At 30.7% G+C, this 18,328-nt stretch overlaps 1 long non-coding RNA gene across 1 annotated transcript in view; it reads left to right on the top strand.

Moving 5' to 3' along the window:
• LOC106690908 (uncharacterized) overlaps nt 1-17,445 on the top strand; it is a 95,937-nt gene extending 78,492 nt beyond the window's left edge. The window contains exon 2 of the long non-coding RNA XR_001344688.2: nt 17,336-17,445. This is a non-coding gene — a long non-coding RNA (uncharacterized lncRNA). The remainder of the gene's footprint in view (nt 1-17,335) is intronic.
• The last annotated feature ends 883 nt before the right edge of the window (nt 17,446-18,328 follow it).

Consider the following 18,328-nt stretch of genomic DNA (forward strand, 5'->3'; position numbering starts at 1 on the left):
TATTAAAAAAATAATTTTATCTCTTTAAAATGTATAGTCGTATTTAGCTTATTAATTAAAAGTATATAAATATTTCATTTGTCGGGCCAAATTAGTTGTACTTTGCTGTTTAAATATTTTGGATTTTAGGGGAAATATTCCCAATTTTTTTAAAAATATTACTAAATAAATCCTTACAATGCACCAGGATGTTTTCTATTACAAAAAAAAGAACAGTCTATAAAAGGTCCACTCTAACCTGTTTAAGTTTTCGCACCTCTTCTCTTAGTGTCTGTGTGTAAAGTATCTTAGTAGTAATTATTAAATTTGTAATAAAATGTATTTATATAACAAATAAATTAATCGTATTAAATAAAGCAATAATAGAAGTTTGTATTTGTTTAAATATTCACTGTAATAAAATGCACACTAAAATTTTTTTTGGGTAGGGGAGAACAAAAAAAAAACAAATTAAATCAACTGCTAAAGTTGATTGTTGGCTAGAGAAAGACGACATAAAATTCAACAAAGGAGTTTTTTCAAATGACTTTAGAATGTTAAAAAAGTTTTTTATTATGATAATGTTGTTTTTTTACGATCCCTTTTAATCCTTGAAAAAAAAATTCCGTTGTTATTTTAGAGCTTTTAGGAGAACTTGGCAAAAGGGGCTCCCAAAGGCTTAATTCCAAAACCACAAAGTAGGATCTTGAATATTCCACGAGGAGTTGTTAAATATTTGCATAATTATCATGTTACTCCCTCACCAAGGTTCCATTTTATAATCTTTGACTTAGCTTTTAATCAAAAGTTACAAAAAAAAGAAGTTATTTGTTGAAGGCGAAAAGTTTATTCAAGCTAAATCCTTATACTTGAAAATTTCAGAAATATTTTGTCGCTTGAACGATTCACTTGTATTTTTTGTTACACTAAATGAAGATTTTTAAAATTGCGGAGTAAAGGAATTAATTTAAATATTGTCTTTATATATTTTTATTAAATTGTTCGAAACTGATAGTTTCACTAATAAAAAAAATAATAAACCAAATTGTTTTAACCTTCTTACTATCATCTGGTAATAATGCCTTAATCTTCTTATGTTGCTATTATCATTAACAGCTTTAATGAACAGTATCGAAGCAACTTATTATTTTTTGCACATTACAATCGTTAAATTTGCAGCCAATTATGTCCAAGTCAATTTAACGTTTTAAAGTTATTTGCGTTATAACGAGCAATATAAAACATAATCACGGAAATTATATTTCTTTACTGATAAATTTGCTAGGAGTTCTGGAGTGGTCAGATACTCCACTTAAGTTGAGTGCTTGCGGCTTTAGTGTACTTCCTCAACTTCCACAGGCTTATTGCCAGTGACGCTGGGATCTCAAAGAGCTCTACTCTTCCTCTGGGGATAGAGTGAGCTCAGGGATCCTCTGATCGATAGTGTAAATATTGTATATAAGAGTGTAAATGTGACTGGTGACTATTTTATTTATTCATTTGTTCATAAATATAGTTTCATTATGTTTATTTTCTTTTTCATTCTGTTTGTACTTATTTAGAGAGAGATTTAATTTATTTTTATGTAATTTTTTTTCATGTATTTATTTATTTTTATTCTTATGTTATTTTATTTTAGTATGAATATAATCAATTATCACTATTACTTATTGCCCAACAATGTTGTGGCAGATTGTAATATTTATCAATAAATAAAAATTAAGAAAATAAATAAATTTGCACTATTCTGTGTTATAGAATTTCGTTATTGATCATAAGCTTCCATTCCCCGAATTTTTCCAAGGTTCAAATATAGAATATTCCAGTTGCTATTCGATAAAGTCTGGTTTTTCACAAGCCATTGTTCTGGAGTATATAACATCACTTATATCGCTGATAAACTTACTACTGATAGCTTGTAAAACTATGATAATATCGTTACCTAATGGGAAACCATCAGTTCCAAAAACATTCTGAAATAATAGTATATAATTAAATTAATATATGATATTAATTAATATATAATATTAATTAATCATGTCTGTTTCATAAAAGCGTCTAAAAGTTTCTGAAATCGGTATTGTGGTTTCTGTAGAGCTCATACCTCATTTCGAAATGATATTTGTGGATAATGTATAATTACGAATTAAGTACTGCATAATAATTTTACCATGACAAAAAAATCGGTTGTTATAAATAAATAAATTAATAATATATTGAAATAAAGGGAGAAGAATAATAGGGACAGTAAGAAAGAGATTGATAGAAAACTTTTTTTTTTTAAATTTATTTACTTATAATTACAACAATATTAAAATATATACAATAAGTAAATTTTATGTTAGTTTTACAATGGCGTGATACAGACGTGTGGAGGATCTACCCACTACTCTAATAACACTTCTAACAGGGTCATCGACGCTTAGAAGGATTATCAGGTAATGAAGGAGAAGCCTCTGGTTTTGCCCCAATTTGAAACTTGTGGAACATTAAAGTCCTAATGGATGACTTGATTTGTAACAAAGTTAGGAGTATTAAGGATTTTGGATTATAAGGATTGAATACGAGAGAAATTAGATGGTTTAGAGCCCCAAATGTCAACTCCGTAAGTCTAGATAGGCCTTATATTAGTCATATAAGTAAGTCTTTTGTAATTATTTGGAAGTTCAGACCATCTGTCTAGTTAATGTTTTAATTGTCGGAAACGACGAGCAGTTTCCTACCTTTTCAGTCTTGTATGAGGATTCCAAGTCAGTGGTTTTTCCAGATGTAGACCCGTTCTGTTAAGATTTGTGCGACAGGAATAAGTGTATTATTAAAGGATACTGTGAGGCAAAAAGTCATGGGTTTACAAGGAAGGGTAAAGGTGATTTGGTAGGATTTATTTTAATCCTCCTATTTTGACACTATTTTTCACGGGTGATGATGTGGGATTGGAGGGTTTGGGATAAAATGAATGGGTCATTATTCACTAATAGACATGAGTCATCGGCATACGGGGTGAGGATAGAGTTAGGAATTGTTGGTGTGACAGCTGTCAGAGCTGTTATTATTTAGCCGTATAAGGTTTACTACCCTGACAGATAGTAAACAAATCCAATTCATCATTTTTTATTAGTTTTTAACTGAATTTTTAGTATTTCGAGGTCTGTCTCCTCATTTTTAGTCTAAACATATTAGACCTCGAAATATCAGAAATTTTCAAGACCTGTTATTTAAAAAACTAATATATAATAATGATTAAAAGTTATGTATTGTATTACATGAATACACTTAACAGAATGTGTTTTAAGCAACCCATCTGAGCAGAAAAGGATCATTATGTTCCCACAAGTTATGCGCCACGAGAATCTGAAAGTAGTTAACATAGCTTGTGGTTGAAAGACTTTTATTTCCTCTGGTTTAAAATGGCCATTTATATCATTATATAAATCTAAAAGTCTATTGAATGACATAATAAACATGCTACACAAGTTAAGTAGTTGAGGTTCATATTATTATTATATCGACATATATTTTACAACCACCTCAGCCCGTGATGGCGTAATTATGCGCGCACCCACACAGTACTGCAGGTACAAGCATCTAACCGTACCATAAATAGCGTACACGTTCCAAAGCAGTCAGTGGAAATGGCCGACCAAATTAACGACTAGCGCTAATACAGAGCCGATGGCCGGTACTGTTATATTATTCCAGCCATCTCTGCATCTAACGGTATGGCCACTCCATAGCTTCCAGGGAGGAATTTTCGGGACTGAATAATAATACCTTTCTCCTTCTCATCCTTTTGTTAAATATAAGTTCTCCTCTAGTATGTTCGGTCAATGGAGAACATCAATATTGCCCTTAGTTATTACAGGAGACGTTTTCATTTTCTATGCGCCGAGAATGGCATACAAATGACTCGGGGTATTTCAATTACTTAAAACGGAACGAATTCTGTTTATTTCAATGAATACCAGGATAGTCCAACTTACAAAGACCCAAAGGCCAACATTTAAAAACTTGAACGAGGTTGCGGATAACAAGGAATGAACAGGCTGATCATGCTGCTATATAATAAGATAAGCACTCGCACTTCCAAGGCGGGATAATGCAATGTTAAGTCCATCAGAAATGACCTCACGAAAAGGAAATCAAAGATAGATGGCAATCTTTGTGGAATGAAAGCCCAACAATTAAACTCAAAATTATTAAAAAGGACGTCAAGCCCTGGGGTACCTTCAGCCTTACTGACCAGGCTGTGGATAGGTCACACGAGGCTCACTCACTCCTACTTATTTAGAAACAAATGCCTTCGAACTGTAAAAAAAAATATAATGTATATTGTAACAAAAATTTGACAATCAGCTATATTTTACAAGAACGCCCATATTTCACATCATTAGCTAAGGATTAAACCCAGATATTTCAAAAACTCTCAGAGAAGGTGGATAAAACAATAAAATTAGTATTTCAGTTTTTAAAATTAAAAGGTTTACTGACCCAAATATAACATCAAACAGATAAAAATAATAAAAAAACAAACAAAATAAAACAAATATAAGCAAAACTAAATAATGAATAAATGACGTTTATGATCAACGATATTTTACGCCAAAAACAAAAAAAACAAACAAACCAATAACATTAGTGTGTTAAGTAAAAGTCAAAAGTAAAAGTACAAATATTTATTTATATGGGTCAAGTATTTGTAATACATAAATAAGGAAATTATAAAGATAAAATATTTTTACTACTTATCAATCGATATAAACATTGCAATGGCAATATAAATATATATTTAGTGTGAACAGTGTGGTCGACCATCTGTGCCCAACAACGAGCGATTATCTACTTCTAGTTCTGTTGTAGCCAACCACATGAACTGAAGTAAAGATACATTATAAATTTTTATTATATTTTTTTTTTATAAACTTCATTGACAAAAACAAACATAGGCACGCCTTTTTTATAAAGCTAACTTATAAACCAGCAAATTTAGTATACGCTTGTTTGTATTAAATTATAAAATATCTTTTAAGTGAAAGGTGTTTCAATGGGATTTTTTTTGTATGTGTAATAAACTCTTGCTCATAGGTCGTAAGTTGGAGAACCCTGCAATAGTCTAACACAGAACTAAATTTGTTCTTTGATGTCTAAATAAAATACGAGTGAAAATTTTAAATTCTTATAAGGACATAATTTTTTACATTTCCTCCATGAATAGAATGCTATGGCAGTGTATTCCTTTAACAATTAAAAACTTTCTGCTCCTTTTAGTATTAATTACCCACAGGCAATTAGAGGAAATGTTAACAGAACCATCCTGGTTTTCGTTTAGAAAGAGCTTAACTACCGTAATATTCGGTTACTTTCACTATTTTTCAATGAAATATATTTTACACATATAAGGAATAAAAACTTCCTTTATAATTTCTTCCTTCTTTGTAAAAACCGTCTTTACTTACTTGCGATATTTGAGTTTGTAACAATGTCCCTTGTTTATTTTTTTTTTTACATATAGAGTTTTAGAAAGTCTTAGAACAGTGTTAAAATTCTTTTTTAATATAATTTCAACACGTTGCTTCTAAAAATGAAAATGCATGATAATATCAGGTCTATGGCTACATAAACTGCATATGTACACTTTGACCATTACACATACCAATGGTGACATCTTTTCTATGCACTTACAGCAAAAATGAGATCTTTAGTATTTTAGAAAGGAATGAAATACTCAATTTATTTTCTCTTTAAATTCATGTTATGTTCACATAATCATTCTTCCAACTTCCATTATGTATTCTTTCGTGAACATAGACAATGAGTGGTTAATGTGATGTAGTTTCCGATGTTATAAATTTCTATATCGTTTTAAGGAAAGGAAGGATCGCTGAAATGTCTAATTTTTTCACAATTTCATTAGCAAGACAAAAACAAATTAATAAAAAAACGTATCCTGAACATGTCAGTATAATTGGCAAGGAATTGGTTTAATATTTGTTACTCGTATAAAAGAATTCATTGCAGAACATAAAATATCAAGTAAGCAATGCTTAAAGTTTTGATTTATTTAAAAATATATAATTTAAATAAAATAACAGGAAGTAATTAAAGCGCTTACTTTAACTAAGCGCATAATTATTCTAATAAAAAGCAAATTAAATAGAAAATATTACAGATTTTGAGAACAAAAAAAAAACTCCCTTCCAGACATAAAATATAATAAAACAAACTTATGTCACAAACCATAAAAGTTAGTTTATTACATATAGAAGCCGTGGATAGCCGAGCGTATTGTGCCAAAAACTTAGCAATTCTGAATCATAAGCCGTACTGGTTTGGATCTGGACTGGGTGGGTTGACATTTATTTCGTAGCAGGCCCTCGCAACAAATTTCGACTTTTAAACTCAGACTAGAATAGTGTGGTATCCTGTAGAATAACCGTTCTTTTCTGCCCCAATTTGGAGGACATAAGTACTTTAATAAAACCTAAATAAAAAACAGTACCACATGCTTCAGTCGTTCATACTAGTATTTTTTATAATATAAACTATTACTTGAGTAATAAACTATTCTGTTGTTGAGTTCATAAGGTCTACAGTAATAGGATTCAAGGACCATATTGCAAGCTATAAATACATAATCTTGGATTGTCAGATTGATACTAATTTATATTTGGATTTATAATTTGTATCAATTTTGAATGGAGTACTAATCTTTGTTATTATTCAATTTCGAAATAACTTAGCCTTCTATCCAGGAATCTAAAACTTTTATTTTAAATTTATAAAACTATTCCTTATCTTTCCCAATATCCTTAATGGGTGCGAAACGTGGCCTCTGACACTGAGGGAAGAACAGCGCCTTAAGGTTTTTGAAAATATAATATTCGGACCAAAAAATGATGAATCAACGGGACAATTTAGAAGGCTACACAACCCTGAATTAAGGGGACTGCACCCGGTAAATATAATTCAGGTTATAGCATTGTGGCGTATAAGATTGGCGGGTGAGGTTGTTTGGCTTAATAGCGAGTGAATCACTAAAATGGTAATAAACACTGAAGGGTAGACTGAAGCGTAGATGAGAGGATTGCGTTAAAACTGATTTAGGATCTTTTATTATATCAAGACTGATATAGTAGATTTTGGTTTGGATGGACGTTACTGGAAATATGTATGTAGAGAGCGATAGGCGATACCTTGAGGTCGCAAAGCCATGATTATTATTATAACAATATTGGAGTATTTGTAAACATTGGACTCGTATAAAATTTTATAGGCTTTATGAATACATAAATTAGCCTTGTATTTGTTAGGTTTAAGCCTACCTACAAGTCTAAGTCTAAGATTATACTAATATACGCTGCCTTAGTAATTTAATCTTGTTGCTCACAATCTTTAATCTTAGTTCTTCTTTTAGTAAATAGAATAATTCCAGTTTTACCCCCTTTCGGTTTGCTTTTCCACCCATTGAAGTGGAAATAGGTTTGGATATGCATCAGATTGTTTCTATCTATCTATTCTTACATATTTATCTATCTAATTATAAAATTCGAAAAGTGTTTATCTCCAGATTTTATTAAAAACCTTTTTTATGTATATCTATTGACCGATTTTTTCTGTAAAAAGTAGAAGGTGGTGGTTCAATTATTTTTAAAACGCTTATCGTTGTTAAAGTATATTTGTCTGCTTGATGCGGTATACAAATGAATAATTAATCACTTGGATTCACAATGCTAACTGCTATATTATATCTTGCTTTGCCAATACAAACATAACCTTTGTTGTATAATGCATGTACAGCAAATTAATAATGCCCGCAACCACTTTCACTTTTTCCTGACATAATGATACCTGCCATTAAGCTATTACTTAATGTCAGTTGCTCTTGCCTGCCCCGTCCAAGTGACATAAAGGCCCTCGATAACTGTAGGAAATATTAACAAATGGCACAGTAAGAACAGAAAGGAACTTTACAAACGAGTAAAGTAGCGCAAGGCGGAGGAAGAGATGAATGGAAGAAGGAAATGGAGCTCCAACTTGGTTCCGTCTACTTCCACTTAATTGCTTTTATCGTTAAGTGGAGACTTTACTTGGCCTGAAAGCTAATTCAATTATTTTATACCTTTCGATTAATTGTCAATAAGGTCCAACTTAAAAATAACTCTAACTGACGTCATTGGAATTTATCTTTGCCAGACTCAATAATCGTTAAAATTTAATTTCAAACTGCTTATTGGAAAATCACTTGTATTTTATTTTATATTATTGACCTTTCCTGGCGACGTATCCTTTTTTAAATCAATTCTTAACAACTGTTTTTTTTTGGTAGGGAAGTGGATATCAGTCTTATTGTAGTTTTATAGTTTTAATAATGAAGATCGGCAAATATTAAAGATATTCAACATTGTATTCCATGTTGTCCATTCAATGCAAGCCATTAAAAAAAGTTAATTGTTACCTTTTTTTATTTTATTTTTTAGTAAATGATAACATTAAATAAAATAATAAAATAAAGATAAATTCGTTTAATAACATTATAGAAATAAAGAACAGTTTGGAAGGATTGTTAGGGTTAAGTACATTAATTATTCCAACAGGGGGCGGGTTCAAGGTTAACAACGTATTCTAGCCAGAGTGGGAAGGTCAATATTTATCCCCTCCGTCCCCAACGAGATAAAAAGTCAACTCTCACTACGCAGAATCGAACCGATACACAATAGCACGAATGGAAAATATATGCAAACAATTTTTTCTCGGTAAGAGGTAACTCTGGGGGTTGAATATTCCATTGTGTAATGCTTGTTAAAAATCTGTATCCAGGCTAATAATAAACTGAACGTCAATAAAAAACATGTTCATGCAGACTTTTAAATATATATACATATGTGTACTTAAAATTCAGTAAGGAAATGTTTATTATTTTATGAATAATGAAATTAAAAAAAAAAAAAATTAAATTCGTTTTAGTCCAATCTCATAAGCACCTAAGACACAATTAAAAACACCAAAAATAAATAGATAAATATTGCAAAAAAGAAATAAACAAACTGACTGCCGGCTAGAAAGAATGGTTTGGGTATGGAAAACCCCCCTAAAAAAACAATTCGCACTTATCTTTTTCCCTTTCACTATTACCCGGTTCTGCGACAAACCTTGCATTAGGTAGTCCTAGTCGTAACGCAGTTATGAAGACACAGTTATAAAACGATTATAGGTAATGTTCTATTTATTCATCATGATTTGTGTTATGTACATTTTAGTGTTTAATAATTATTTGACAAAATTCTTTTTTTTTTTAAATCTATTTTCTTATTTACTATAGGGTATGAATATGGGAACAATAAAGTCGCGATTATAACTGATTTATTATTGAAAGAAACTAAAAAAGCTCTAAAATATATAGCATTAATAGTCAAGCAAAAAGTAATCGTTATATATATTGTGATGCTTAAACTTTTTTTTATGGTGTGGCTTTTTACCATGGTTACATTGTTTTTATTAGGTTGCAATGGAAATATTACACAATAAACACTGAATACAATATTTATTTAAATATAAAGTAAGTGTTGTAGCAATCGGAATCTACGAGCAGTTTCTTGTCGTTTCAGTCTTGTGTGTGGATTCCAAGTAAGTCTCTTGTCAAAATGGAGTCCTAAGTATCGGATCTGTTCAACAGGCGTTAGTGGAGTATTTAGAAAGGATACTGTAGGACAGGAGGGTAGAGGTTTACGACGGAGAGTAAAGATGATCTGATGGGATTTGTCAGGATTTATTTTGATTCTCCAGTTTTACACCATTCTTCAATAGATGCTATGTGTGTCTGTAGTGTTTGTGATGCATTAGTTGGGTCGCTGTTTACAGACAGTATACATTTGTCATCAGCGTATGTTGTTAGGACTGTGTTAGGGTGGGTTGGGATGTCTGCTGTATAAACCGTATAAAAAATGGGACCTAAGATACTACCTTGAGGAACACCGGCGGACTGAGAAAATAGAGATGAGTAGGGAAGGTTATGATTTACTTTAAAGGTTCTATCAGTGAGATATGAGCGGATTATAAGGAAATATGTAGAGGGTAGGAATTGACGAAGTTTATAGAGCAGACCTGGATGCCAGACTCGATCAAAAGCTTATTTAAAATTATTTTCAAAAAAGTTAGGAAAATAATTGGTACAATAAAAAAGTAATTGTTTAATTCACATTGTATCCTTTCTGTTTATAGTGGCAGTGAACAATTTTTGATTTTATTTAATAAGATATATAAAAATATCACTACAGTATATATGAATAACCAAATGTCTTCAGTTTATTCATTAGGTTAATAAAAGCTAGTAGTGTGAGCAAAGAGCTAACTGGATTAATACCTTTTAAATGTTGAATAAAGATTCCAGTAGCTAATTTAGGGTTTCATTATACTAATGTTAATAAATAATAACGGTTAATGTTAATAATTAGAGGTAATAATTTAATAATAGTGCAGTTGGGGATGTGGGATGGGATAGAGCGGGTTTAGTGTAACGGAGTGGGTTAGTTATTCCGGCTAAAACCAGGTCAGTTCCGCGGGAGGGCAATCTCCATCAGATAGCTCGCATGTTGGCATCACTTCATGTCCACTGGTTGAGCATTAATAATGCACAACAGGCTGCATCCGATCAAATCTATATCTAATTTTATATAGTTGTAAAATAAATTCCATTTCTCGAAAACAAGTTTAAAAACTATTCTACATTAATAGAGGCCTAATGAATAATCTTAACAATTTAGAAATCACTTAGAAACTAACGCAAATATGCATAGATCTCTATTTTTGGTATTAATAGGAATTTTTTATAACATGTCCACGGCGATTTTGATCAAGATTTTTTGGCGATTCTACAATGAAAAAATCTAACCATGCTCTACCGTTTCAGAACTAAGCAAACAAAAACATACTGAAACTGTTTTATTTTAAATTTAGAATTTGAAAAAAATGATATCGATATGGTTCTTTCATGGGCAGGAAATTGTTTTCTATTTAACTGTAGCCGTGAGTCAACTCTTGTGGGTTCTGGAGCCCACCTGGGGTCCACCCAGCCTCTTAAATTGGGTAAAAACTGGCGGTCGAGCGTGATTCTGACCAACTTCTTTGCACAACCGTTGGTCTAGTAACAGTACTTCTTTATAAAGTACTGAACCCCTGACTCTTCATGGGTTGTTGCTACAGTAATGTAGGTACAGATTTAAATTTTTTGAAGGCTCTTTCAACAAAATCTTATCCAAATAATTCTTAATTTATTAAGCCTTATAAATTTATTTAAATAAAAGATGATGGTAGATTTTGATTCAACAGACAAAAAACAAATATTTATTAATAATATCATAAAAAAAACAATATATAATTTGTTTTTTCATTCCCGAGTGTTTAAAATTTTTAAATCACAGAATTGCATTAAGATTTTTTTATTTATTTATTGAAATATACAACTGTATTTACATCAGATACATTTATTAGATGTGATGTTAGATTATGATGGTATGATACGGCACATGTAGAGAAACTACCTATTGGTAGCACTCTAATAACATATCTTCGTTAGAAGGTCTTGAGGTCATCTTCTTTTCTGGAAAATCGGAGGATTATCAGGAATGGAAGAGGAAGCTAGGTTAGACATTAGTGGATTAATACCAGGTTCGGGCTAGATCTGTCACAAATGGAACATTAAGGTATTTATGAATGATTTTATTTGTGATACTGTAAGGAGCATTGAATATTTTACGAAGGATTTGATCCTAGAGGAATTCAAAGATTTAGTGGAGCCCCCAAAATCTTTTAGTTATGGAGTTTTTGATATCTGGTTTGGGATAGATCTGTTGCATATGAAACATTAAGATCTTTATGACTATATTTGTGACTGTTATTGTAAGGATTAGGTTTCGAAGGTTTAATAGAGCTTCCAAGCTCAAGTGCGTATGTCCAGATAGGCCTTATAATAGTCATGTAGATTAGTCTCTTGTAATGGATTGGAAGTTAAGATCGTTTGTTTATTAAGTATTGTAATAGCCGGAGTCGTTTATTCATAAAAATAAATTATAATTTTAACTTAAATACTACAATTTTTTTTATTTGCCAAACAATGAATCATGAAGTCTGGACCATTTAATTATTTTTAGGGGGATTTTGTCGCAGAATAAATTATTTTTCATTTCACTTTTAAAACGTTCGTAAAACGTTGACTCACGCTCGTCGATAGTGTCTGCACAGTAAATATAATAATACAAGAGGAACTGATAGAAATGTGCAAGCAGCAATCTTTAATAGTATCGGCTTTGAATTATAACAATTAATTATTTCTTGTTAAAATTAACCATATTTTAAAATAAAATAATACGAAGCTTTGTTGTTGCCTCTTTCAATGGATTTTCATAAACTCTATAAAATGTTGTCTTTTGTTGTGACAGAGGTTAGAATTGGTTCTTGATTAAACCTTTGCTAACCTATCTCAGTCTCGAAATAAACCAGTGTTAAGACAATGTGCTTAAGTATAAAATTAACCAATAACTAGCTACCAAAGAGACTAATGCAATACAATAAATTTTCTAAAACTATAGTAGTTATGTATCAGAATAAGTCAGACTAGGATAATTCTAAGACCACATTATCTTGACTAACTTATATTTTAAGTTACATTTGTTAATCTTAGAATAAACCGGACTTTGGATAGGGTCAACTATAAAAAATGATAAAAATACATTAAACGTGTAAAAGTCTATCGTAGATCAAAATAATACAAAAATAAATAAACGAAATAAAAAAAATAAAATTATAAAATCAAAACGACCACACCAACGAGAAAGTCCCGAGATCTGCGAATCTTAAGTCCTCCTAACTTCTGCGGAGTTCATGAGCTCCTGGTACCGCTAAGTCCGTCTTGCTTGCAAGTTCGAGCTCAGCAGTGGAATTCCCAGTTCTGTTGCAATATAAACCAGATCAGTTATGAAATGATTTATTTGTACTTTGTGACGGTCATTTTATTCATTAAATAAGTAAGTTATGTTTTATTTTGAGTATGAATGATGTAGTTCCATCCTTAATTACCTTGATGCGAACTTTACTTAATTTGTTCTTAAAATTTAATATATATGAATTTTAATGAGCTGTATTGTACTTATCACGTTGAATCAGAAATTGTTTGAACTAAAACTTACTAGCCAAGAGCACAATTAATTAAGATAAAAAAAAAATTGTTATTGACCGAAACTATATAAGTAGAGTAACTTGAACCTTGTTGAGGTGTAATAATTTAGTGTAACTGGACTTACTGGGAAACACCTGTGGTTTTCAGTAAGGATTAGTAAGAATCTAGGTTTACAACTACTCGATTATTTATAATAATTTAGATTATCTATTATAGTATGGGTTATCTTCTAAGATTTACAATTTTAGGAAGATATTTATAGAAGATAGCAGAGAGGTTGATGAAATAATATGACTACTTGATGACGAAGAACTATCTCCTGCAAATAGTACTCATACACATGTGAGTTATTAAAAGTAAATGATAAGCATTATCGTTATTAATAAATAATTTAACAAACCTTCTTTTGAAAATTTAATCAACCATGGCCCAAATTTAAAATAGCCGTAACATATGCTATTATCCATGTTTCTAAAATATTTATTTTGATCGCTAATATTGGTTAAAAACTTTATTTTTCGCGTAAAAAAGTCAGGAAAAAAAAGTGAAAGAAAAATGATTTATTGTTAAAGCTCATAGTCACGGTCAAAGTTTGTTAAAACAGGAGATACGTGACAGGGACCAATGCAAATGGGAGTGTGAAACGAGGGGAGGTGGTAAACTAAAACTTTATTTATTTCAGTGATTTTGCATCCATAAATATTAGACATGTCTCTGGGTGGTTCGTTCGAATGGGCCACAGGAACCGGGAAATCAAACTATAACAATTTTTAAAATAGTTTTTTTTTTCAAAATTATTTACTTGCTTATTTTGCATTTAACAATAGCATGTATACTTTTTTTTTATACGCTCCAGATATTACAATGAGATAAGACCGATGCTCAAAGTTCTAAAAACAACAGCTTTAAGTAAAGAAAGCCAGACATTTTTTAAACATACATTAGTCGAGTTATATTTGTCCCGAAAAATCCTTAAATACCATTTTTCTAATACTTTCCCAAATGTTCAGGATAAGAAAAAAATACCTAGGAAACGCCAATGTATATCTCATACTTATTCAACAGGAACTATGACCCATTTGTAATAGTTTTCTTCTTTATTGTACTTCACAATTGTGTCCTCTATGCAAAAATATATTTATAACCGTTGTTACTAATTTTGGGGCCATCCGTAGAAGAGGGAGTTAAGGCGTCGTCTCTAAATATCTCGTAACTACAGTAGCGCCGGTTCCAATTCGCCCAGGGGAGTTCACTTTTATTTCGTGGCCAACCAGTGTTCTAGGATGGTAACTAGATAGAGATAAACCTCCCCCCCCCGCTATCCGGTATGACAGAATTGACCAGGAAGAGAGAAAGAGAAGACCAGAAAAAAAATTAAATGAAAAAAAAAAAGAAAAGGTTATCTCGTTTTGCCTTTTTATTACCAAATTTATTTGATGATTTTTTTCTTCAGATATCATGGCTGATTTTCATAGTTACTGGAGAACTCAATAGACCAACTTTAAATTTCTACTTTATCAAGTTGAATTTAAGATTTAAGACGTCTGACTAATGAGAAAAAATTCAAAGATCATCAGAGGGACGTTGTGTAATTTACCAGTAAGTAACAACAATACAGAAAATTCCGGATCAAAAGAAAAACAAAAATATATCCGAATTCAATATTCCGAATTCCTTAGCTGTACCACAGGCACAGCGCGGGTAAATGAATATGGAGTAGAAATACAAATGACAGACAACGGGATGCCCACAAACTGGCGGAACCTGCCCAACACAGTATCACAGCCTTTAATATTAAGGATGGTACAAACAATTATATTTTGATTAGTATTATAAAAAAATACAATGCTTTATCAACAATGGCATTATAAATTAAGTATTCAAGAAATAATATAGATAAATCAATTAATAAATATAAAATTGCATTCACACTTTAATGTGATCACTATCCTCGGCAGAACTATTCCAGTATTCCAAAGCTCAGGTAGAAGGCGCTTTGACCTACTGTAGACCGAAGAGTCAGATGAGATTTCTCGAGGCGAGGATGGGACAGTTAACGGCACTTGTCTATAAAGATCTTATCCTGGAGTGGCGATGATCAGAAGAACAATGGAGGTTCAATGATCTTAACGTATCTTCATCAATAGCTGATATCGTTAAAGAACGGGTTTCGCTGAAGCAAGCGGTTAGTTGAGGATCCTATCTTAATAAGGCAACGCCCAATGATAATAACAACACTGTCAAGGCAGAGCAAGGTTTTACTGACAAATGAGGTTTATCTTTATTTTAGGTTTTCAACCTTTACATCCCATTTGTTGCAGATTTGACCCAAAACAGATATGCGTCTTTTTATTCCAAACTCCTTAACCATCCTAACCCATTAATTCTTAATCTTTCATCCTTAACAATCCCTGATAATCCCCCGAGGCGTCTGAAAAGAAGATGGCCACGGGACCTTCTAATTTAAATTAATGTTTGAAGTACCACCAATGGGTGGTTCCTTCAAGTGTATATGAAACATACTACATATTTACCTGTTGTATTATTTTGTACAGTTGTAAATTACAATCCATAAATAATTAAAAAAAAAAAAAAAAAAGGATTTCATAAATATTAAAAAATGATATTAATTTTCATCTCCATTCTCCGAAACATTGTAAATTATTTTAGTCATTTCATGAGAATGTAAAATAAAAAGTGCATAAAATTTGCTCATAGGTTTCAGTCATTTATACTTAATTTTATAAAAACCTTTAAAAAGTAAGCTAGGAAGACTTTAGTACTTGATTTAGGACGTTGTGGGTTCGTTTCCCACCAGTTCCTCAATGAGAACTTGAGACAGAAAAAAAAAGCGACAACAAGGTTAAGACTTCTTAACTAAGGTTAAGACTACTACAAGATCAAGGACTTGGGTTAATTTTTAATAGTTAAAAATTAAAAAGTAAATACTTTGGGTTCTTTAGATTCAACCTTACCCCTTGTGTCTGGTCGGTGCATTCCATCTCACTAGCAAAGGACTTTTTTTTTTTTTTAAATTATAATATTTTATACCATTTCCCAAAACATTAAAGTGGTTTTAAACTTTTTGTTGGTAATGTATATTTATACAGTACTCTATCATACTTCATCCTCCAAGCATGTTACGAGTAATTGCGAAAATAATACAAATAATAAAAGGATTAAAAACTATATTCAATTCAATCTGATCAAATTAATTGTTTGTAAATATCCAATTTAATATTTTACAGACAAAAAAAAATGGTGAGTAGACATGCCCCATCTCTTGCGAGGTTAGTTTTGGTTTTTTTAGTAACTCTCGATTATTTTCCAAACTTTCCAAAAATATTATTTCCTGTTTAATTGTCACCCATCAATCGAATATAGAATTGTTCGAAATCTTTTCCTTATCCGTTTTTCCTTAGTTGGAAATGATACAAAAGTTATCCTTCTGTTTATTGATGCCACGTTAGTTCTAATTAGTTCCTTTCAGAGAGTGTACCATTTGTTACCTCTTTTCTGATTTTGATGATGGATTTTCTCATTCCGTCAAAACTATTTTTCCTTATGGATTTCCAATGTTATTTATTCTCTACCGCTGATATTAATCTCTCCAATTTCCTCATTCTAGGTTAGCATAGAGCAATATCAAATGACATGAACATCTATAATTCAACTTAAAGATTAGTACATATCCCAATAACTTTCCTGCCATCAGTTACGTACAGTATACGTACCTAAATATTTTTTTAGGAAATTATAAAAAAAAAATAAAATATCAAAACGAAAGGTAGAGCATTCTGTGTTCGTCGTTATAGCAATTTATTCAAGTGAGTCCTTTGCTGACACTTAACGTCATGCACACTCCCCTTTTTCACGTAAATATTAGGGATTAAATTACAATAAATAATAAAAACATTAAATAATTCCCCAGGCAATACTTGAGCTAAATATTTTACTCTGTTATGATTTGTTTATAACTATTTAAGTTATTTATGAACTTTCATATATTTGTAACTAAATTTTTTTAATTGCTAAATAATTTTCAATCTTTTGTACTTGAAAAATACGGATTTTTTTTTTTAACATTTTAAAATAATTAATAATTCATTACTTAAAACAATAAAATGTTGATGAGTTCGAATTGTTTTTGGTTTGATTGTTATTTATTTATTTATTTTTTTTTTGCAGTAAATCATCAAGTGAAGCATAACACCGATGTTTTCCTGACAATCGCTATATCTAAGACTGGATAACGGGTTGTATAGTTTTCTACAGCTGGCAACACTAGACAACATTCACGGCGAATCCTTAAAGTATTCACACGTTCTAAATAAAGGTAGGATTCAATTTTTATATTTTAACTATAAATTATAACTCTTTATTTTTATTATGCGTTGAATTGATGAAAATAAATTAGGAATCAAGAAAACAAAGAATTTGGATATTTTTGTAAGAAAAAAAAATATTATGGACTAAAATTCACAGACGATTTGTCTGCAAGAATCATGATAAAGTTCTTGTTAATTAATTTTATTTATATTAAGATTTTATTTTTTCATCTATATTCATAGCATTCGATCTTAAATAGGTATTTGTATAAGTAACCCAAATAATTAAAATTTGATCCGGATAGTCTTCAGAATATGATGTATAGATAGCTTTTGTCTGTTTGATAATGTTAAATACGTAGCAATGTTTTTTTTTCCCTAATAGCGAGAAAAGGATTGCATATTATTGAGTATTTCAATTATTACATAAATAATAATAATAAAATTTTTAGTAATTTTAATTTATTCTTCTTTAATATCAATATTTGTACGTATATATAACCCATTTAAGCTAAATCTTCTGTTTGTATGGAGATTCTCCTCAAAAAATTTAAATATATTTAGTGAAACACATTTTAGAATGTTACCAGCATGGTTGAATGTAAACAAATAACAACTACAAATCTGGAAAGAAAGATGACTGAATGAAATTAATAATTTTATTTTGATGCCCAGAAAAATCACATCAAAAACCAAGTAATCAATTAGTTAATTTGTAAAAAAATATATAAATTCATAAAAAATAAAATAAATAAATTTGTACGCTACAAACTATTGTGTAAGGTGATTTTGTCAGAATCATACTCGACTGCAAGATTTTTCTCCAATTAACGGTACCAACTTTATGAGGTCA

The sequence above is a fragment of the Halyomorpha halys genome, unplaced genomic scaffold (genome assembly GCF_000696795.3).
Source record: "Halyomorpha halys isolate HHAL.00 unplaced genomic scaffold, Hhal_1.1 Scaffold1964.1, whole genome shotgun sequence".
NCBI lineage: Eukaryota > Metazoa > Arthropoda > Insecta > Hemiptera > Pentatomidae > Halyomorpha > Halyomorpha halys.